Source organism: Mercurialis annua, linkage group LG2 (genome assembly GCF_937616625.2).
Source record: "Mercurialis annua linkage group LG2, ddMerAnnu1.2, whole genome shotgun sequence".
Lineage (NCBI taxonomy): Eukaryota > Viridiplantae > Streptophyta > Magnoliopsida > Malpighiales > Euphorbiaceae > Mercurialis > Mercurialis annua.
The window spans coordinates 22,382,389-22,406,389 of NC_065571.1; positions in this window are offsets into that span (position 1 = coordinate 22,382,389).

The following is a 24,001-nucleotide window of genomic DNA, read 5'->3' on the forward strand; positions in this document are numbered from 1 at the left end:
GAATTCACTTCTGGGATATCAACTTATTATTAAGTCTTATGATATCACCTTTGAATTCACTCTCCTTTTACTCCTTTAACTTTCTAGTTCACTGTTTATTATTGGTCGTACATTTTATTGTACCTTTTTATAACTAAGATTTTTAATCTTATTATAAATTTGATTCACATCTTTTACTCGTTTTGGGGTAATGTTGATTAAGTATTTTAATCTTTAACTTTACCCTTCATATCTGTTTGAACTGTTGTTCACTAGCAGACTATTCATCCTTTACCTCTCTTATGATTCTATATCTTGTATAGAATGTATACTAACTCCTTATCAATTTATAGTAACTTCCTATTACATATTGAATTATTTGGTTCCTCTCACTAATGATGTGGTCATCTAGGTGTAGGTGTAAGTTATAGCCTAACTATCTTCCCGTAGAACACCTTCTAACTTGCTCCACAGTCACCGCAAAACTATACTTCCGCCACTAGTTTTCGGTATTTCTGTCACAACCCAAATTATTGAGCCGAGACCTGCGCTAGGGAACGGGAGTGGTAGATCCGGAACCCGTAGCAAGCCTAAATCCACTATGAATATTTCGCGAATTAAAAACATTTTCAGAAAACCTTTTAAAACTTTACCATTATAAATATCAAATTATCTTTATTGCTTTCTGAAAACCATTACAAATCAGTCTTATAGACTAGGGTCTTACCGAGCGACATCTCATGTCCAGCACTCCCCTGCCTTTAATCAATATCTTGACCAATTCCAATCACGGCAATTGGTTAAAGTAATCAAACGGTTAATATATGATCTTTATTAGCAAATAATATATATACTTTTATATCAAATCAGAGTTGCCCACTTAAATATACCGTTTGAATTTAAACCTTACATTATATACAGACATCTACCGACTACTACAGCTCTATGAAGAAAACTTCCCTTGACATACTCTTTCACTATTGTAAACTTACGGAACGGGGAAAGGAAGTCCGTTCTTCAAAATGTTTTCACCTGAAGGAAACACTGTGAGGGGTCAGTATTTGGGAATATACTGAGTGAGTTCATACATTTACTAATAAGTATTCAAATAAAACATAAAACGATATTCAATCGTATGCAACCAAGTACGAGATCCGATTGAAACCTTAGTTCTCAAACATACTAATCATCAATCAAGCAACCCAATCATTAATATCAAATTGTGAGTCCAACTCACTGGTGGGTCCAACCCACTAGATACGGGGACTCCGGTTACACCGTAACCGAGTGCTCGCTCGTATCGAACTATACCTCAAATCTCAAATTTCATAATCATAATCAGCTCTTAGCTGTATCAATTCAAAACTGGTGATCACGCAGTCCTATTGTCGCTCAATAGGTAGCACGTTCCATCAGATCAATACTGGTTTCAAATCAAGCGTATGCGCAATGCATATAAACATTTCACATATAAAACATGCAATTCAAACATAAAGCAATATAAAATAATTGCTTGAATAAATACTTTAAAAGCAAATCGTATAAACTCACAGTGACCGCTTATTCCAAAAATACTCCAGTGTTCAGAAACGTCTAGCTCCCTGAGCTCCTGGTCCAGCGGCTCCTTGCCTCGCCGGATCTAAAACTATCTTAAAATAATTGACTCACGTCAAAATCCTATTCTAAGATTGACTCTAGATTCGAGACACGACACATTACTCTATCGATTATCGTACTTCTCACATATATCCCGATAAACGATGTCTAATTCGTTTACGGTTCAAAATATCCTTTTTAAAATCAAATCTCTTTTAACCTCGTTAGGTTAACGTACTAACTTAATCGATATTCAATTGATTTCAATCTCGATACGCAAACACAGAACAAGGTCTCAAAACAATACGATAGGACGAAAGGATCCAGGTGCACGTTCGTGCATTGGGGTGCACGATCGTGCACGTCCTGCTGGTGCACGTTCGTGCACCACACACAAGTGCACGTTCGTGCACCTCGTGTGCACGATCCCCGGAATCGTTTTCCGGAGCGTTCCGACGTGCTATTAGCGTAATAACGCTGCAAACTCATCCAAAACCCTTATTCTAAGCTTTAAACGCTATAAACCAATCCTAATATCAATTAAAACGATATAATCGTTTCATGGCCTAAAACTTTGAATCGATATAACTCAAAATATATTCGTCTAAACGATAGAACGTCAAGCTTACCGTGATTACCCATTGAAATCTGATCGATTCGAGCTATAGAACGTCGGAAACGGACGAGAAACGGAAACCGCGCGACGAACCGTACGAAAACGGCGAGAGAAAGGAAAAGAAGAAGATGAAGTCTAATGAAGCTTCTAGCATATCCTTCGTATTGAAGGTTTTATATATATTTGGCCAAATGTCACTTTTAGTCTTTGAACTCTTTAACTTAAACCAATTCTCTATTAAACTTTCTATTTTAACTTAACGATTACTTATTTACTTTAACTCAATTACGTTCGTATTATTTATATCCAAATAAATAATACGATTCTAAAATTATTATTTTCCATCAAAAATCTTTTAATTGCTATTTTCGAATTTAATTGGCTAATTTACACTTTAGCCCTTAAACTTTTCAAAATTTACAATTTAGTCCTAAATGCATCCGCGTCCAAATTTTAAAAGGTCTCTAATTGACCCGAAACTTTTATCACAAATATTATTAAATATTTCGCGGACCTTGGCGAAATAATTCTTATCTCGGGATTTATAATTTATTTTATATTAATTTCCGAGGTTATTTCCTTAATTCCCGCTAATCTGCGCAATATCTATTATTCTATATTCCCGATATAATTAAATTAAATCCTTCTTAATTTAATTTATCAAAATTCACGACACGTGGCACGACTTAATTATTCTAAAACATATGGGGTATTACATTCACCCCCCCTTAAAATAAATTCGTCCTCGAATTTAAAACTTTAGCCACGTATTTAGGGTAAATTAGTACGAATATTTTTACCTCATATCTTCATCTATTGCTTACGTGTACTTTTCTTACGGACTAACTTCTTCAAGGAGCTTTTACCTTAGGTTCCTTGTTTATCCGCAACTTTCATACTTGCATGTTGTTGCTCTTTACTGGTTTTTCTTCGTACGATAATTCTTCGGTCATCTACACAGCTTGCAGTTGAATCGTTCGAGAATCATCTCCACAACTTGCAATTGAATCATTCGAGAAGGACTAGATACATCTTTCTCGGGATAACTTGATAAATTTTCTGATAGCGGGGTCGTGTTCAAACGTTATTGTCATCCGCTGCATTGCACGCTTACCTCCTTTTTCATGTATTTGACGTCGTTTGGATACGACTATCACTAATCCTTTTTAACTTTCTTTTGGTAGATTCCTTTCTTTGCGTAGTTCAATTCACTTACTGAAAGTAAGTGCTCTGCTTACGGCGTATCGCGGTCGCTCTTTTTACTGGAATTTCTGACTATTTCCTTCTTTATTCTCTTACTACTTTACTCACAGGTTTTAGCGACCTCATTTCTTGTGAATACTATAAATTGCCATCTTCATAACCCCTCACGTTCATTGAACTTCTGTGTTTTATCGTTTCTTATCGGCTTACTACTTACTTGCATGTAGCAAGATTCCTTGCTTGCATTACTTAAATTACTTGTCCAAAGTAATTATCTCACATCTAGCTCTACTAATCTTACTCTTCTATTATGTCCTTATGGAAGTGGTTTTACTTGGGCTAGGGGAAACCTCTTCAAAATGTTCGTTTTTGTTATACTATCCATATACGTTTTCCTGAACTTATATCGTCTAAATCCATATTTCCTTTTTGCACTTCATGATTTCCTAATCTCATGAAGTTGAATGCACTTTTGGCATTACTTGATATGTTTAGCATCTGCCTTTTCTGACGTGTCTTATTTCTCGATCTTTCGATTCCATTCAGTTCTCTGGATAGTATTACTTTCTCTTCATTTGAGATTCTATTTCTAATTTCCAAATTCGTAATTTAGTTTTGTAGCCTATACTTGTCAATGGCTACAAGCATTCCTCATGCTTCTTTGATCTACCTCTCGAGGTATCGTTGTTCTTTCATATTCTTTCAATAGTTTCTTATATTAGTGACTTATTGTTTTCATTAGACATTCTTTATCTAATGACACTTAATGTTAATCCAATATTAATCCTTACATTGTTATACTCTCATGTCATTACTGTTCTTATAGATTCTTGAATAATTCTGGTTCGATCATTCATTAGCTCTTTGGTTACAGAAAGTATTGGACTTCATTAGTTAGTCTGGCTATTTATCTCTTTATTACTTTGATAGGTACTTTGCCTCTTTTCTATTATAAGTCCTTTGTTAAAACCATTCACTTTACGTTGGTTTATGAATTCGTAGATAGCTTACGCTCGAAATCGTAAAAATGACGTTTATAAACTTCTATAATAACCCTATCGTAGCTTAACTCCCTTTTGTACATCGCTGTCTCGCTTTATTCGTTTTTTGTAACATCCTTATCCGAGCATCTTCGTTCGTAACATATTACGTATCCTAAGTGTTAACTTACTTCGATCTATTCACCAGTCCTAAAATATGGAACTCTTAATTCGTATATGTCTGGTACAATCTTCGTCATGAAACGTGTGCCATCCTTTCACATGTAGCGTTCATGTCTTCCTTTGAAAGTCATTATCAAACTTGCATAGCTATCGTACTATACTCTTCGCGTTTCATCCTTCCTATTCTTTATTTTGTTGGTCAGAATGCCCAACCGCAAAGCTCGTTGCACGAATTTCCAACTCCTTAATATATTCCACGCAACATATAATTCGTCTTTTGCTTTATTAATCCTATGTGTCATTCCATTCACATCTGATACATATCTTACGTCTTTACTTCTTATATTCTCATAGTATGTTGGCTAGATTGGTTATTTCTAGCCGTACAAGTCTCCTATGAATAGTCTTATGAAGCTGTCGCTTAGTCCTCCGTTCGACGATCGCAACGGTCAACTCCTAGTCCACCTTGTTAAGAATATTGTACTCCAATATTAAACCGATCTGACGGTTCAATCAAAAGATATGTTGGTTTAACAATCTTCTGATATCGCGTAAAACTTGCGTCATCCATACATAGAGATTGTCTTCTGTCTCTAAGGTTTAAGCAATAGATCGAATACTATATTCAACTATCACTTTTTGCACTTTTATCGTCATACCATATAGGGTTCTAATTACTTCGTCTAAAGATAAAGACATCTTAGTTCACTAGTCAATGAATTTCACTTCACCATTCAAGCGTCTCTTACCATTCTACCTTATAATAGATCTCGGACCTATGACTATCTTCGTGTCCTTCCGAGGTATAAATTCTTGCTCGTGTTCTCGTACACGTTCCTTGTACCTTCGAGAGTTGCTTGTAGGTAGATCTCGAATATTTCCCCTTTCGTTACAGAGTTCCAGTCTAGGTCTACTCACATTAAAACAATTATGGTTGCAACCATTTCGAAATCTTTGAAATCCAAAGAAACTGACTCTTTTACAAAATTCATATTTAAATTCTTTATGCTTTAGTAGAATTGAGCACTAGGGTGATGACGTCTCTCATCCCCAAAGAGTTGCCATAACTTACCCCTTATCTGAGCATAATGCATATGATGCATGTCCTACTAATGTATGGATTCATTTCTTGTTGTTTTGATTTAATGTGTATGTAGTGATGCAATTCTATTCATGTCATGGCAATAGTATATTACTATATCGAATCTAGGCACAATTATACTTTTAAAATCATTAAAATAACTAATCTTTGTAAATCACAAATCTTTCACCTTGTAAGTTCTCTAAACCTTAAACTCTGTAACTCGGGAAATTCTTCCATTCTCTGAATCCACGCCTTGTTATCTATCATCTCTTAGCGCTTATCTCACGTGACTTTGACGGTATCGTTATACCATTCGATGTTTAGTATACTAGCCTCGTCGTTGAATCGTATAATGTTGACTATCCACCTTGTACGGGAGCATTCGAAATGATCATATAATATATCGATCATTCTTACGTAAGCAGAATACTTTCGCATACGTATAACGTCTATCAATCCTATCGATCATATTAACAGACTCAGATCGTAAGGTGAAGAGTTAAAATCTTAAGATCAAACGAAAACTGATCAAGACATGACTCGAATCCCTATGTGCTGCAGTAGTTCCTAGGTAGACTCACACATAAAACAGTGGTATCCTGAACCAACTGTTTGAAATCATATATTAGCAGAGGTAACTGGACCAACTGCTCTGATACCACAACTGTCACGACCCAAATTATTGAGCCGAGACCGGCGCTAGGGAACCGGAGTGGTAGCTCCGGAACCCGTAGCAAGCGTAAATCCACTATGAATTTTTCGTGAATAAAATATATTATTTTATATAAAACATTTTCAGAAAACCTTTTTAAACTTTACCATTATAAATATCAAATTATCTTTATTGCTTTCTGAAAACCATTACAAATCATTCTTATAGACTAGGGTCTTACCGAGCAACATCTCATGTCCAGCACTGCCCTCCCTTTAATAAATATCTTGACCAATTCCATTCACGGAAATTGGTTAAAGTAATCAAACGGTTAATATATGATCTTTATAAGCAAATAATATATATACTTTTATATCAAATCAGAGTTGCCCACTTAAATATACCGTTTGAATTTAAACCTTACATTATATACAGACATCTACCGACTACTGCAGCTCTACGAAGAAAACTTCCCTTGACATACTCTTTCACTATTGTAAACTTCCGGAACAAGGAAAGGAAGTCCGTTCTTCAAAATGTTTTCACCTGAAGGAAACACTGTGAGGGGTCAGTATATGGGAATATACTGAGTGAGTTCATACATTTACTAATAAGTATTCAAATAAAACATAAAACGATATTCAATCGTATGCAACCAAGTACGAGATCCGATTGAAACCTTAGTCCTCAAACATACTAATCATCAATCAAGCAACCCAATCATTAATATCAAATTGTGAGTCCAACTCACTGGTGGGTCCAACCCACTAGATACAGGGACTCCGGTTACACCGTAACCGAGTGCTCGCTCGTATCGAACTATACCTCAAATCTCAAATTTCATAATCATAATCAGCTCTTAGCTGTATCAATTCAAAACTGGTGATCACGCAGTCCTATTGTCGCTCAATAGGTAGCACGTTCCATCAGATCAATACTGGTTTCAAATCAAGCGTATGCGCAATGCATATAAACATTTCACATATAAAACATGCAATTCAAACATAAAGCAATATAAAATAATTGCTTGAATAAATACTTTAAAAGCAAATCGTATAAACTCACAGTGACCGCTTATTCCAAAAATACTCCAGTGTTCAGAAACGTCTAGCTCCCTGAGCTCCTGGTCCAGCGGCTCCTTGCCTCGCCGGATCTAAAACTATTTTAAAATAATTGACTCACGTCAAAATCCTATTCTAAGATTGACTCTAGATTCGAGACACGACACATTACTCTATCGATTATCGTACTTCTCACATATATCCCGATAAACGATGTCTAATTCGTTTACGGTTCAAAATATCCTTTTTAAAATCAAATCTCTTTTAACCTCGTTAGGTTAACGTACTAATTTAATCGATATTCAATTGATTTCAATCTCGATACGCAATCACAATCGTGCACTTTTGTGCACGATCCCCAGAATCGTTTTCCGGGGCGTTCCAACGTGCTATTAGCGTAAAAACGCTCCAAACTCATCCAAAACGCTTATTCTAAGCTTTAAACGCTATAAACCAATCCTAATATCGATTAAAACGATATAATCGTTTCGCGGCCTAAAACTTTGAATCGATATAAATCAAAATATATTCGTCTAAACGATAAAACGTCTAGCTTACCATGATTACCCGTTGAAATCTGATCGATTCGAGCTATAGAACGTTGGAAACGGACGAGAAACGGAAACCGCGCGACGAACCGTACGAAAACGGCGAGAGAAAGGAAAAGAAGAAGATGAAGTCTAATGAAGCTTCTAGCATATCCTTCGTATTGAAGGTTTTATATATATTTGGCCAAATGTCACTTTTAGTCCTTGAACTCTTTAACTTAAACCAATTCTCTATTAATCTTTCTATTTTAACTTAACGATTACTTATTTACTTTAACTCAATTACGTTCGTATTATTTATATCCAAATAAATAATACGATTCTAAAATTATTAATTTCCATCAAAAATCTTTTAATTTCTATTCTCAAATTTAATTGGCTAATTTACACTTTAGCCCTTAAACTTTTCAAAATTTACAATTTAGTCCTAAATGCATCCGCGTCCAAATTTTAAAAGGTCTCCAATTGACCCGAAACTTTTATCACATATATTATTAAATATTTCGCGGACCTTGGCGAAATAATTCTTATCTTGGGATTTATAATTTATTTTATATTAATTTCCGAGGTTATTTCCTTCATTCCCGCTAATCCGCGCAATATCTATTATTCTATATTCCCGATATAATTAAATTAAATCCTTCTTAATTTAATTTATCGAAATTCACGACACGTGGCACGACTTAATTATTCTAAAACATATGGGGTATTACAATTTCCAAGGTTAATTAGACTTCTTAACCTCTTTCCCACATACATATTCTCCTTATTCACAGCTATCAGTTATTATAATTGTACTATAGCTGTTACTATCGCATTTAATTAATTGACTATCAACTTTAGCTCCGCTTTCAAACATTTCACTTTGAAAACAAAATGTATATTAAACATTTTTCTACTTTATGTTGGCCATACTTTACACATTTCTGTCCCGACATTGAAAATACATATACATTACATGTATATTCCGTTACCAGCTAGCCAAGACCGCACAGTTATAAGGCTCGGTTCTCGAAATTTTCATCTTTTGAAACTACTATCTCATCACAGTTTTCAAATTCATTTATATACATATATGGAGCTTATGTTGATAATTCAAAGTTAATTAAAGTTTACACTTCTTATCTTTGTTACTTGCACCTTTGGCTCAATGCCAAAATTCACGCAAGTTATACAACCATCTCTTCGTCTTTGAGCATCGTTTGCCTCTCCGTTCGACGATCTCAACGGTTAAAACTTAAATAACCGTCCTGGGACTATCATACCCCAATATCAAACCGATCTAACGGTTCGATCATATGGTATTTGGATTTTACTTTACCCTATTAGTTTCCAGAAAACTTTTGAAACTTACTCCTTCAATTCACTATCTCCATCTCATTTGCACCTTGATAACATTTTTACCTAATGTTGGTTCAAGGTTTATATACTTTTTTTTACGTATATTATTTAGTCATTATTTGTTTTATTAATCATTTTCTTAATGAATATCTATTAAGACGACTTAACAACTCGGTTAATCGTTAACATATTCATTGATCCTCTTCATTCATTTTAGAACTAGAAGCGTACCTACTCGGTTCTGAGAATACTAATACTTTCTTTTACCATCTTTCTTTTAGATGTTTCGTTCTTGTTATCAATTAAGTGCTGAGGTTTACTCCTCTCAGACTTATTAATTATGGTTTATCTAACCACTCCTATGGATTCATGAGATATATCCATTACTGACATATGTTCTGTTTGTAAGACTGATCTCTAATCCGTTTAATTAAACACGTACGTATGACTTTGTTCACATATAGTTACTTGAAGTCAAACTAACCGAGTCGTGTTCCGTTAGATCCTACTCTCTTATCTTAATCGTGACAAGTTACTATTGTCTACACTATTGTCTACTCTTGAACTTTTATTCACCATAAAAGTTCACCACTAGACTTATACTAGTCTACACCTGAGTAAGAATATAAATTCTCACCCACTCTAGTCTTTCCGTACTTTCATTAATCTCTAATGTCTCGGTATGGAACATTAGAATTTAGGTCTTTATTATTTATTGTTTATAATAAAAACTGTTATTATTTATCCCTTTTTCCCATCTACCTTGTCACTATCACAGAGTTTTCGTTTGAACAAATACAGTTTTGTCTCGCGTACACTGACACTCAACAATTTCAAATCAATTTGGTAGACAAATATAATTTATCTCATCTGAGACAATTATAATTTGTCCTGCCTGCAGACCTTTTTAAATCTCACTTTTCAAACAAATTTGTGAATTCTCAAATTGACGGTTCAAAACTATTTTCATACAATTGTGCTTCAGGGTGATGACATCTCTCATCCCCAAGGAGTTGCTATCTTAATTCACTGTTCTTTGATATACTGATATATCAAGATATATGATGCATGCCCTAGTCAAAATCATTTTATGTATATATATGATATATATAAAATTCAGGTATGCTTCTTCTATAGTGATTTTCGCAACATGCACCTTTAATGCATCTGAGCACAATTATACGTTCAACTGTAAAAACAAAACTTTAACAAGTTCCTTTCAAACTACTTCTCTGTGTCATTTCAAGGTTTTCTAATACTCACATTAGGATTTATTGTTCTTTATTTAACATTTATCTTTTATGTTATTATTCATCGTCGGGCTGTTTATTAACAACTATTATTCATTAGTATGTTTGTTCTTGTTTAAGGATATTCTCTATCTGTATTTTATATTTTCTAATTTTAGTATCTCATACTAAACACATAAACGTACTTAACTTAAACATAAGACACATATCTAAATGATACCTGAGGATGATTGTTGAGGAGGTCGTGCCTCTCGAATCATCGGACCTTTTCCTCGTCTGTATAGGGGTTTAACTATCCCTTTCTGGATACTTCTCAGATGGTTCGTCTTTTCTAAATCCTTCTCGTGCCTAAATCATGTATAGGCTGATGTGGCTGCAGAATCAGACTCTGACTCCTCACTATCATCAGAGCTATCCTGATCCTCCACATACCCTTCCATATCCTCTGGTCTGATAACATCATCATCTGTATCCTCCTTTAATGGATTACAAGGCATAACTGGCTGATCAACAAACCATGTAGATCAAGCACAACATGCGGTTGAGCTCGACTAGGCTCAAACATGATGAATCACATGTAGCCATAACACGAGTAGCCGTTATCTAAATTATAGTAAAACACTTTTTTTTATATCATGTAACACCGTCTGAACACATATAAAATAAAACACATAGCAATCACACATATTGTTAAGAGAAAATCTAACTATTTTCTCGAACAAACGATTCTTCTATAATGTTTGCCTCGTTCTGTATTCGAACAGAATCATCTTCTTTAAATATTGGTCAATTGATCTGACCATTGCGTACTACTCTAATAGCGCGTCTCGAACACAGGAACATCTCACATGTTCCCTCATTAACAACGTGTTTCAAACACAAGAACATCTCATATATTCCTGATCAAACATCATATATACACTACACAAGTATACGGACTGCTACTTATAGCTGAAGGTTTTCAACAACTGAAAACTGATCAAGACATGACTCGAATCCTATGTTGCTGCAATAGTCTACTAGGAATCCCCACAATTTCTAACACAACTTACTCAACAGTATCAGCAACAGTACTTCAGATGGTCGAGTACTCAAAATGTGGCTCTGATACCACCTTTGTCACGACCCAAATTCCACCCTAATTCAAGTCACGACCGGCGCTAAGGAATGGGAATGGTTGTTCCGAAACCCGTAGCAAGCCTAGGACCTATAGAAATTTTTTGCAAATATTATTAGTGGATCGTACCCCGCGTACGATCCATTTTGAGAAAACACCGTTAAAACTTTTCTTGTTTAACGCAAACACATTTCTAAAATAAAATATATAGGCGAAATATGGTTTCAGAAGTACTGGTTGGATAACCTTGTTATCTCAACCCTCGCTTCCTTCTGAAAACCTGGCGTGGTGATTACTGGAAACCAGGGACTTATCTTTCGCTTGCCTTAACACACAGGCAGCCCTATTCCCAACCACACACCACTGTTAATATGTTTAATAAAATAAGCGGACACCTTGCATCTCGCAACGGTGGTATTAAACATATTAAAATACACAGCGGATCGGTTACACATAGCCGGCGTATATAAAACATACTGTTTTTGACCCTCACAAAAACACACGAGGCCGACTCAGTAACTAGATAAAATATGCCACTAAACAGCCACTTAGAAGGTATACACATGCACTAGATCCTATCAGAGTATCTAAACAAAGGACTAGTGGCACGACTGCTGGCACATTACACTTATACTATTGCAGCATACTAAGAGTACAAAATCCTATGTACATTACCAAAGAAAAGCTTTCCTGAAGAAGGGATGTGGAAGCTCGACTGACCTCAAAGCTCATTTCCAGAAAATGGGATAACAACAACGGTGTCAGAAATATAAATATTTATGAATGAGTAAACAGTTTACAGGTAAATACCAAAATCGCATCATATATATAAAACAGTTATATATAAAAAATATTACCAATTTATCGATCCATTTGAAACCCTAGTCCACAATTGTCCTAACAGACACACTAATCTCATGAGATTATAAACAATAGAATAAAGACCGTGAACTGAATCACTGCAGTCCAATTATGTATCTCTGGTACCTGGACCGTAATCAGAAACTGCCTTCGCGGTTTATTCCACGACCGTAACTGTATTACTTCTGTCTCAGGGTTTACCCGTGAAGTCAGGGCATTTAATTTTCCAATGACTTACACGACATGCATACCTCTATACCTCGACAGAAGTACATCTAAAAATCGGTGTTGGAGATCACGCAACCCTATTGTCGCCCAATAGGTAGCTTGTTCCAATGGACCTTTCTTGGCTAAGTTATACTACTGCGATTTATGGATTTAAAACAGTTGAATACTGATATTCAAAAGTAAACATGTACACTCCCAGTATTGCTAAGTTACTACTTAGCATCGTCGTAGGTGTGACAGACTCCCCTGAGTCCTGGTCTGACTGCTGGACAGCTAGTCGGATCAAATATACAAAATAAACAAGACAACACATCAATACCTATTTCTGGTATAAACATCTAGATCCTGAAACCTAGGTCTAGATAAAACATTTAATTCTCATAACACATAACACTTATGGTCTCTTTAATTTTTTTAAAAAATCATATAAATCGTTTTCACCTCGAGAAAATGTTTAGACTTCGCTCTAGAAGTCATTTTAGGCATAGCTATACCTAATTAAAATTATTTAATAGTATAGACTTTATTGCCAAAGCAATTCACAGTCATATACTAATTATTTAGCAACATCATTTGCTAAATCTTTTAAACCGGTTAAACGTCAACTTTAACTCTTTTAAAGTCCTTTTTAAACGTTTAACTTTACTTTTAAAATCTCATTTTAAAAGTCTTTGGTTTAGGTTTAAAAATATTTATTTAAAATATTTTAGGTTTGGTCAGACAACACGTCGAGTTACTAGGCGAAAATATCTCGGAATCGCCCCTCGAAAGTCCGATAATTAAATCCGAAAAAGTCCCCGCGTGCGCGTCGCGCCAAGTAACTGTGCGTCCGCACGTGACTGGCTGTGCGTTCGCACAGTTGACTAGCTGTGCGGGCGCACAGCAGGCCTGTCCCGCGAATTTCGATTCCCGGGCTATTCCGACGAGCTATAAATTTTAAAACGCTGCAAAAACGCTATTTTAACGTTCTAGTTCACATATACGCAATCCAATTATAATTCGGACGTATAAATCGATCGTTCGATACGGTAACCGTTTATAAACGAATATATATTCGAATTATATCGAAATATATTGAAATATACGTTTAATACGGATTTAGTACCTTGATTACTTGAGTAATCGTCTAAGAAATGGAGTTAGAATCGAGAAACGGACGGAACGGATCGGAATCGCCCAAAACATAACTTACGTCCTCTGTTGAGAGGAAGCAGCTCATTTTTGCTTCGTAAAAATGAGAAATGAGTCTCACTACTCATTTATCAAACTCAGGAAAAGTTAATTTATCGCTTTAACTCAAATTCTTAAATAGTCGTCCGTAGCTTAAACGGAAACGACTTCCGAATTTCGTGAAATTTTACCCAAAAATCAAAGAAAATATAATAAGAGTAAAAGTATAATTTTTATTCTTATCCGACTTGTATTTTATTCTTAATAAATCTCTAAAGATTTATTAGATACAAGTTAGTCCCACTTGATTAAACTTTCTACGTCCAAATTTCATGAAACTTTGACGATAGCTTCGTCAAATTATTTCGCGAATAATGACACCAAAATTATTCGCTCGGGACTTATAAATTATTTTATTTCAATTTGGACTTACGAATAATATTTAATTAGTTAATAATTGAAAACTAATTGAAGTAAAAGTTTAGCGATTAAAATTGGCCTTTTTCATTTCTTGCCGCACACATCATACCGCCTCTCTAATTCTTCTTATCATCTTTTCTTTTTTTTTTCTTTTTAATATATATATTTATTTATATATATATATATATATATCTCTTAACTTAAATTCGTTAATAACTCGTCGAGATTTTTGAGTTTCGACATTTTAATTTCGGTGTTTTATCTGAAATATTAAACTCTCCGATAAGAGTGGTATATTGATATATTAATTATCAATATATTGTTATCTTACGACTCCAGTCGTATTCCTTGTTCTATTAGTTCCGTCGTATTACTTTATCAAAATTTAAATCCTCGATTTAAATTTTAAACTCCTATTATTACGATATAATTTTAGGGACACTTATAAATTAAATTTACGCTTAAATTTAATTTACGTATTCCCAGCTAATAAAACCTTTACACATTGCTTATAAAAATACGGGGTATTACAGTTTCGTAACGTTTGTAAACGTTTTGCTTAAATCGCTAAAAAAGTGAAACGTTTGGATTTGTTTCGTAACGTTTTAAACGTTTGGCTTAAATTGCTAACAATGTGAAATGTTTGGATTTGTTTACGTTTTAAATGTTTGGATTTATTTTGTAACGTTTGTAAACGTTGGCTTAAATCACTAAAAGGGTGAAACATTTGAATTTGTTTCGTAATATTTTTAACGTTTTGTTTTATTTCGTGATAACTAGTCGATTGGGGGCGTGTCTTAGGTCCGAAGATTTTTTCTAGGGTGTACCTGAAAACCACAACACAACCGTTAAAAGGGAGCCGGAAGGTTATTTTGGCCAACCGCTTTGACGGTCAAGTCAATAAGAGTTTTAGTGAGAGAAAGAAGAAGAAGCGAAAGGAGTTAAGAGTTGAGAGAAAAAGAGAATTAACCATTTTACCTACTTTTTCCTTGTCTTTTATACTATAACTTTGTTCCTCTTTGTCTAGGCCTACAAGTAAGATGCAATTTTCTTTGTCTATGTAGAGAATGTTGGAGATGTCAGAGTATCTTTTGTCAGACTTTGTCTCTGTAATTAGGACGGCACTTTCTCGGTTGGCAGAGATTGCTATTAGGCTTTGAGGGGTCTTCTTTGGATGGCCGAGTAAAGCCTTTATGTATGACTTTTATTGGTGTACCGAGGTGGTGTCCGGTTCGGTTAATGCCGAGTTTTGCCTTTGCTATTTGTTTGCTTTGTTCTCCCAGCTGTGTGATGTCGGTTAAGTTCCTTTTTTGAGATTTTTCCACCTATCTAGTTATCACTAGTGCCCCCAGTCTTTACGGATATTTATGTCTATGTTCGGTTTATTTTTACTGTATTCGGTTTTTTCTTGTTCGGATTTGACCTTGTTTGGTCGTTACTATTTGATGTCCTTTGAGTTGCTTACTTGTTTTAACGTTTTGTTGACATGTGTCTTTCATTTACTGCCGTCTGTTGACATCTTTTTTCCACTAGCACATTTATAAAGGCGTCGTTTCAGTTACCCCGCTTCGGTTTCTATATGAACTCCCATTTTTTCATTTAGCTAGTTTTGTTTTTTCTTTCTTTGCTCTCTACTTCCTCTTGCTTCTGCTTTCTTGGAGTTTGATTCTCTACTTTCGAAGATTTCTTCAGTAAGTTCTTCTTTTTCTTTCCTTTTTGATCCTCTTTGCTGTTGGTTTTTCTACTTTTTCTGTTTTTTCTTCGTGTTCTTGGGGTTTATTACCTCTAGGTTGGTATAGTTGGCTTGGGTGATTTGATTTTAGCTATTTTTTCTTCTCGGTTAGAGTAATGTCTTCTGTGGAGGATTTCCAGAACTTAGTTGATGAGGTACATGGGGATGATGAGGGGGGGGTCGGATAAGTAATCCCCTAAGAATAATGATGAGGCAGAGCAGTCCAACTCAACTGAGGAAGATTTTTTTTATCTTTCTAAGACAAATAGAGTAGAGGCCGGTTGCTTGGAAGCGACCTCCTGTGTTCGGCCAAGACGAATAAGGCTTAGGAGTAGTAAAACTGCTGAGAGCTGCAAGGTTAGGATGGAAATTACCTTAGCCGAGCTAAACCAAGGTTATATAGATTTTTTTATTTCCCAATTTAATTTACGTGAGGGTTTCAAATTCTATTTGTCTCCCCCTGGTTTGACCATAAACAGTCCGGTTGATCTGGATTTTGTAGTAATAAACGTAGAACACCTTCATTCCGTTGTACACATCCCCTTCCAAGCCGATTTGGTGGCTTTTCTAAAGTTATATAACATGCCCATTTGTCTATTTCAACCAAACGGTATTAGGCACTTCCTTTGTCTTCGAAAGTTATATCGGCAGCACAAGATTACTTTCTCGGTGGAATTCTTTGCTAGCATATATGGTCTTCTCTTCGGGGGTTCCCATGATTTTTCTTCCTTTAAGATCCTTAAATCTGATCCTAGGCATGTTATATAGAAGGTTTCTACCTCGGTTAAGAGGTTTAGGGAGGATTGGTTTCGTATTTGGCATCCGACCGTTTTTGTCGACTTGCCTCAGCGGTGGGTACATCCCCCGTAACTCTTCTAAAGCGGGATGCCGAAGGTGTCAAAAACTCATAAGCTTCTCCAGGATGTTTTGGAGACGACTGGTCCCTTAAATACCTATGCTATTATTCTTATACTGCCAATTGCTATGTTTGATCCTAAACGGGAAGGTTGTTCTCAGTTTTCAATCCCTTTTTTTTATTTTCTTTCGTTTTGTGTTTTTGCTGATGTGTCTTCTCGGTTTGTTTTTTTGCAGTGTTTAATATGGCTGCTTTTAATGCTGCTCGCCGAAAGGATGATGGTGGGGCTGTGAAAAATCCTTCAGCTACCGAGGTTGGGGGTGGAAGCAAAGCTGCTGGAAAGAAGCCTGTATCGGTTGCTCGGACTGTGACTGCTGCTAAGCCATTGTCTACAGTTCCTCCTCTGTCCAAGGCTGTAGAGAGGAAAGGTTTGGACAAGAGTAAAGAACATTTTTCTTTAGCTGGGGAAAAGGATGAGATTGTTCTTCCCAGCGTGCAGGATGTGGTCATAGGGGCATAGTCTTCCTTTTCTTTTGAGCAGGCTTTGGTCTCTTCTCCATCGAGGAAGAAGGTAAGGACTGAAGAGTTGGGGGAAAACGTGGTTAACCTGGATGATTTGAAACTTACTCCTCAGTTTCTTGCCCGCTACCTTAAGTCTAAGTCTGAGGAAGATACTGTTGATTCTTTGTCCATGTCGGTTTGCCTGGCGAAGATGGTCTCTCTGCCCCGAGATCGGGAAGCTCTTGTTATCACTTCCCAGAAGAATTATCTTGACACGAGTGTGTCTCTCTCCTTTTAGGTACGTTTAATTTTATTATTTTGTTTTGTTTTTTTGCATTATGCTTTTTCCTAAGCTTTTGTTCGGGTTTCTTTTCAGCTAATCAATCACCTATTGGGTGCTCGGTCTTTTCAAGAAGACTTGGCTGCACAAGCTTCTAAAAATCGGGAGAAATTGACAACCTCGGTGGCCGATTTAGAAAAGGAGCAGCTTCAAAGGGCCAACGTGGAGTCTGTTTTGGCTAACAATACTGAAAAGTTCTATGCTAGAATTGAGGAGTTGAATAAAGAGCTTGCTGACTTGGTTAAGAAGAGGAATGAGCTTGCTCTCGTGAGAGATGCTGCGGAGAAAGAGAAGAAGAAGCTTCGAGGCCGATTGACTGATGAGTTTGCTAAGGAGAAAGCGGATTTGCATAAGACCATCAACGATCATCATAAGAGTTACATGATGCTTCATGATATTCTTGATGACACTACCAAGATTGTTGAGACTTAACGAGATGATCTGATGGTCGAGTTCGCAAAACTTACTGATGCTATGCAGGATGATCATAAAGAGCGTGTTCGACCTCTTCTCCGACATGGGGTTGATCAATCCTGTTTGTACTTGGATATGGACGGCATGTACCAGAAACTCCAAGATGAGCGAAAACTTGCTGAAGAGCGAAGTGCCGATGACTTTGAGGCTGTGCTGCGGAAGGAGCTTGAGGATAATGTTATTCCCTTTAAAGATGGTGTGGAGGTTGGAACTGATGACGGAGTGATTAGGTATCCTACTCTTCTGTTGGACGTTCGGCATTATGAGGAAGCTGGTTGAGTGAAGGAGGAGGTACCCCTTCTGGGCCTGGTCTGTCAGTGCCTGATGACGTTAGTAATGCTGTAATTGGCTAGTTCCGTACTAGACAGTTTATCTTTTTGTAACAGGGTGAATTTTTCCAAGTAATGTATTGGTTTTTTTTGGTTGTGTATGATTTAGTTTATTTTTTACTAATTTACCAAGTTTTGTCTCGGTTTTATGCTTTGTGTTTTTTATTGCTTCAATTTTTAGACTGTGTTTTGGATTGGTTTGGAGCATTTATTTGGCTTTGTTTTGCGTCGTGGCTCATATCGGTTAAAGTGATTACTTTGACTTGGTGTGAACTTTGGCTTTAATCTGTTAAAGAGATTTTTTTTACTTACTTTAAGCGATGGCTTAAATCGGTTTAAAGCGAGTTTTTTGGCATAGTTTAAGCCATAGCTTAAATCGGTTAATGTGATTGCTTTGACTTGTTTTAAGCTATGGCTTATCTCGGTTAAAGCGATTGCTTTGACTTGTTTTAAGCTATGGGTTATCTTGGTTAAAGTGATTTTTTTGACTTGTTTTAAGCTATGGATCATCTTGGTTAAAGCGATTGCTTTGACTTATTTTAAGCTATGGCTTATCTCAGTTAAAGCGATTGCTTTGACTTGTTTTAAGATGTGGCTTATCTCGGTAAAAGTGATTGCTTTGACATGTTTTAAGCTATGGCTTATCTCGGTTAAAGCGATTGCTTTGACTTGTTTTAAGCTATGACACATTTGCTTTTTCTTTTTCGTTTATTGATAGGGGGAAAACTTGTATTCTTGGCTACAACTGACTTTCAGTTGAATGCAAGTGAAAAAACCCCTGATAGACTCGATAACTTGAAACTTTTACTGATTGAACCTCATAAGAACTCTGGCATTCCAGGTTCTTGGTAAATCCCAACATAATGGACATGTTGATCAATCTTCCTGATGTTTCTGGTCTTCCCAGGGCTTTCGTTAGCAGTTGGTTTGTTCAGAATATCACCGAGTGGGCTTGAAAATATCTCTTTAGCTTTTCCACCGTTAACACAAGGGTGAATGCGAACTTCTCAATTTTGCTATATCTGAGATTGGGGCCTTTCAATAATTTGCTCGTATAGTATATCGATTTCTGCTCTCCTCCTTCTTCTTTGGCAATCACTGATGCTACTATCTTGTTGGTGACACTGAGGTATAAGTATATGATTTCTCTTGCTTCGGGCCTGCCGAGCAGTGGTGGTGAGCTCAGGAAATTTTTGAGCTCCTCGAAATATTTTTGGCATTCCTCATTCCTTTCGAAGTTTTTTTTACGTTTCTCAGTGTTTTGAAAATGGGAGACACCTCTTTGCGGAGTTTGACACAAATCCTCCGAGAGCTGTGAACCTTCCATTAAGTTTCTGAACATCTTTGGATATCCTTGGTGCTCTCATGTCTATGATTTCCTTTGTTTTTTTTTGGGTTCACTTCAATTCCTTTTTGGTAGATGAGAGGAAATTTCTTGTTGGAACTCCGAAAGCGCATTTATCCGGGTTTAATTTGAGCTTGTTTTTTAGCTTTTCGAAGACTTGTTCTAGGTCTATTGCGTGGTCTTCTATCTTTTTGGACTTGATGATGATGTCATCCATATAAACTACCATATTCCGACCGATTTGGTCCTTGAATACAAAATTCATCAACCGCTGATATGTTGCTCCGGCATTTTTCAAGCCAAAGGTCATTTGTTTGTAGAAGTAGGTTCCTTTTTCGGTTATGGAACTTGTATTTTCTTCATCATCTTTGTGCATCGGTATCTGGTGGTATCCTTGGGCTGCATCTATGAATGAGTAGACTTCGTAGCCACTAGTTGAATCGACTAACTGGTCGATGTTCGGTAGAGGGTAACTGTCTTTAGGGCATGCTCGGTTTAGATCTGTGAACTCTATGCATATTTTCCACTTCCCATTCGGTTTCCTGATGAGTACCACATTTGAAAACCATCCAGGGTAGTACACTCTTCTGATGAAGCCCGCTGCCAATAGTTTTTTCAACCTCGGCTCTGATAGCAATTTTTCTGTCAACTGCAAAAGCTCTTTTCTTTTGTTTCACCGGTTTGTGCGTTGGGTCTACATTTAGCTTATGTGAAATGATTGTCGGGTCTACCCCCTCTAGCTCTCCTTGTGTGTTAACGAATTCTATTTCATTTTTTATCAGTATGTTGATTATCTCTTCTTTTACCTTCTCATGTAACTCTGCGCCTATCATAACAGATATTGGGGTTGCTCCTGCCAGGCTCACTTTTATCCAACTTGCCATGTGGTTCAAGTTTTCCTTCATCCGAGTTTGCTATTTTTATTGTTTCTATGGCTAGTGCTTCTAAGATGTCTTTCATAGATATTAGGTAGCACATTTTTGCTATGTCTTGCCTCCCCGTGACTGTTACCACGCCTTTCTCAGTAGGAATTTTCATTGCCAGGTATTTGATACATGTGACTGCCTCGGTGCTGTATAGCATCGGTTTGTCGAGGATAACATTGTAAGCGAGTGGCATGTTTACTGCCATGAACAGTGACTTGAAATTTTTAGCGATGCCCACTAGGCCTCCCTCTGGCATTGCATTCTCTTGTCTTAGCTCACCGGTGCTCCTCCTTGCCCGACAAGAGGAGTTTTGACCGGTTTGAGGTTTAACACTAAGCATCCAAATCTTAGGTATGCCTTTCTTGTAATGAGATTTACCGAGCTCCCTTCATCCACTAGCTACCTCTTACCAATAAATTTTCTATTAGACCTAAGATTACCAGGGCGTCGTGGTGCGGAAAATCTACACCTTCGCCATCTGCTGGGCTAAAGCTAACCTCGGGTAGTGGTGTGGCTACCCTATTATTCATCACCATTTTCTTGTCTTTTGTGCCTGCCATGTTTGTACTCGGGATCAGCCATACCTCCTGCTATTGGGTTGATTACTCCCGATACATTTTGCCTCTTTGGTAGTGGTCCATTGATACACATATTTTGTATAGCGTTTTCCAAGTATGATTGTTAGTAATACTTTCTATTTTTTAAGAAATTATGCTTGGAAGGGTATTGTTTTATAGGTAAATTATGCAAGAAAGTCATCTACCAAGAATCAAAGGAAATTGCAATGAAACGAAGAAATTATATCAAATTGATCCTTGTTCATGCATGGATAGTTTTTTCCTTCTTCAAGACCTCAAATGAGAAAGCTTTCTTCATATGAATTGTTGTAGGCACCCTAACCTTTCCAAAAGAATATGAATTACAGCATTTGGAGTTGTCTAGCTCAGCTTATGAAGTGTTGAAGATTGATAAATTGCATGTCGCATTAGATTGCTTGCAGATTTGACCCATCTCCATGGATTTAATATTTTCGATTACTTAAAGACCTCTGATGAATTTCTGTTCTTCATATGAAATAAACTAGACATCTCAATATTTCCAATGATTCAAAAACCAAGTCATTTGGAGTTGTGTGCAAAGAGTTATGGCTTTCTGAAATTGGTGGATGCGTTGAAATCAATCCGGCCGGCCATGAGCAATCCCGACGACCGGCAGGATTGGGAGGCTGGCAGGAATCACTTCTGAACATCAGCCCTGCCGGCCATGAAGGATTCCTGCCGGGCGGCAGGATTGGGAGGTCGGCGGGATCATCTGTCAAGTGAAAAGTGACGAAAATTTCATCCGGAATACGCTAAATTCATCGGGAATCAATCCTAATTCGACTCGGACTTGTTTGACAACATCAAAGGTGAAATCTTCTACTTCTAGAAGATTGAGAGCATCAAAGATCAAAGTTCAATTTGAATTAGGAGTTTTTCTTAACACTTAATCTTTATCCTAAAAGGAGATTGACTTAGGGCAAAACTCAAATTTCAAGACCTCTATAAATAGAGCTGAGCTCAAGGTTAATCATTCATTCAATTCATTATGTAAATATATTCATATTCTATTCTTATTTTATTAGTTTAGTTTAGTTTAATTTTTAGTTTTTATTTTAGCTGTTCTTTAGCTTAACTTGTAAAATCATCAAGCACAATTTCGATTTCAAGATTTCATTAAAGAAGATTATTTTCAAGTCAAATCAAGTTTGATTTCTTCTCCCTTCTCTTTAATTATGCAATTCTTATTTGTTTACTTGTTTGCTTTTACCATGTCTAGCTAAATTTCTTGACTTGGAATAGTGTGAGTAGTATGAATGTTAGGTTTAAATTCTGCAAACTAAGTTACATATCTTTCTTTGTTAATGCAATCCTTCGTTATTGAGAGTAATGCTTGTGATTACTTGATCAACAATCACATGAACTTAGAATAAATTGTGAGGAGGGGACTTAAGCAATTTAATTGGAAAAGGGTAACCAAGGCATAATTACAAAGCATTATCTGACCACCATGTTTGCGTTATGTGGTCTATGTGGATAACTAATCGATAATGCGTTGATTATAAATTGCCGTTTATCTTCTATCGTTCTGTAAGCCGTGACAGTAAGGGTGATTCGGGGTAACGGGTTATAATCAATAAGCTAGCAACATTATAGGAATATTGAGCTAGTATCTTCGATCTATCCTCCATTGCATGCAACAATTAAAATTGATTGATATGATTTAGATTTGTAAGGCATCGATAATCCATATGAAAGCAATATTCTAGGTTGTTAGTTATCATTGTTAATTCTTTTTATTTAGTATTTTCTGTTTTCATTTATTTAATTTAAAATACAAAAACACCTCGTCTTTGATTGCTCAAATAATAGTTTAGCTAACTATTTTGGTACTAGATTCATTCCTCGTGGGTTCGACACTCTACTTACTCTTTATTACTTATTCACGATTTTGTATACTTGCAATTTTGCGTCTCTATATCCGTTATGCTCTCCTTGGTTAGTGATTCCCGAGTTGTAACTTATACTTCGTGCCACAAAATCTTTCAATCAGCCTACTTGCACCAATCAATCGATTTCTTTTTTGAGGCTTCCGCATTCATCAGTGACATGCCCATGTCCGTCATGAAACTGACAGTACTTTCTTTGGTCCCCTTCAAATTGTAACTTCGGAGGATAGTGCAGTGGTTCGTTGTTGTTTTGAATCCACATCAGAATGTGTGATCTTGGTGTGTTTAGTGGGATTAAAGCCTGATCTTCTATTTTGACCGGTCGGTGGCTTTCTGCTCGATAAGGTACTAGTGGTTTTTGTTCTCTTGGTTCGAACCTGTCTTGTCTGTTGTTCTGGTTGAAGGGTTGTCTGGTGATACTTGATTGAGCGGGCGAGTTAGAAGCTTTCCTTATACGATCTTCATCCAGATTGATGAAGTTCCATGCTCGATTCATTAATTGAGGGTAAGTTTCTACCAGGTTTGTAATCAGGTTATCTCAGAATGTGTTCATGGTGGTATTGTCCTTCATGGCATCTATTGTTGTGTCGTCATTCAAATCTTCTACTAGTATGGCTTCTTCGTTGAACCTGGTGACAAAAGTTTTAAACTTTCCCCTGGTTTTTAGTAGCACAGCTTGAGGTCGCTGGATTTTTTCCTTCGTTGTATGCTCGGTGCGAAG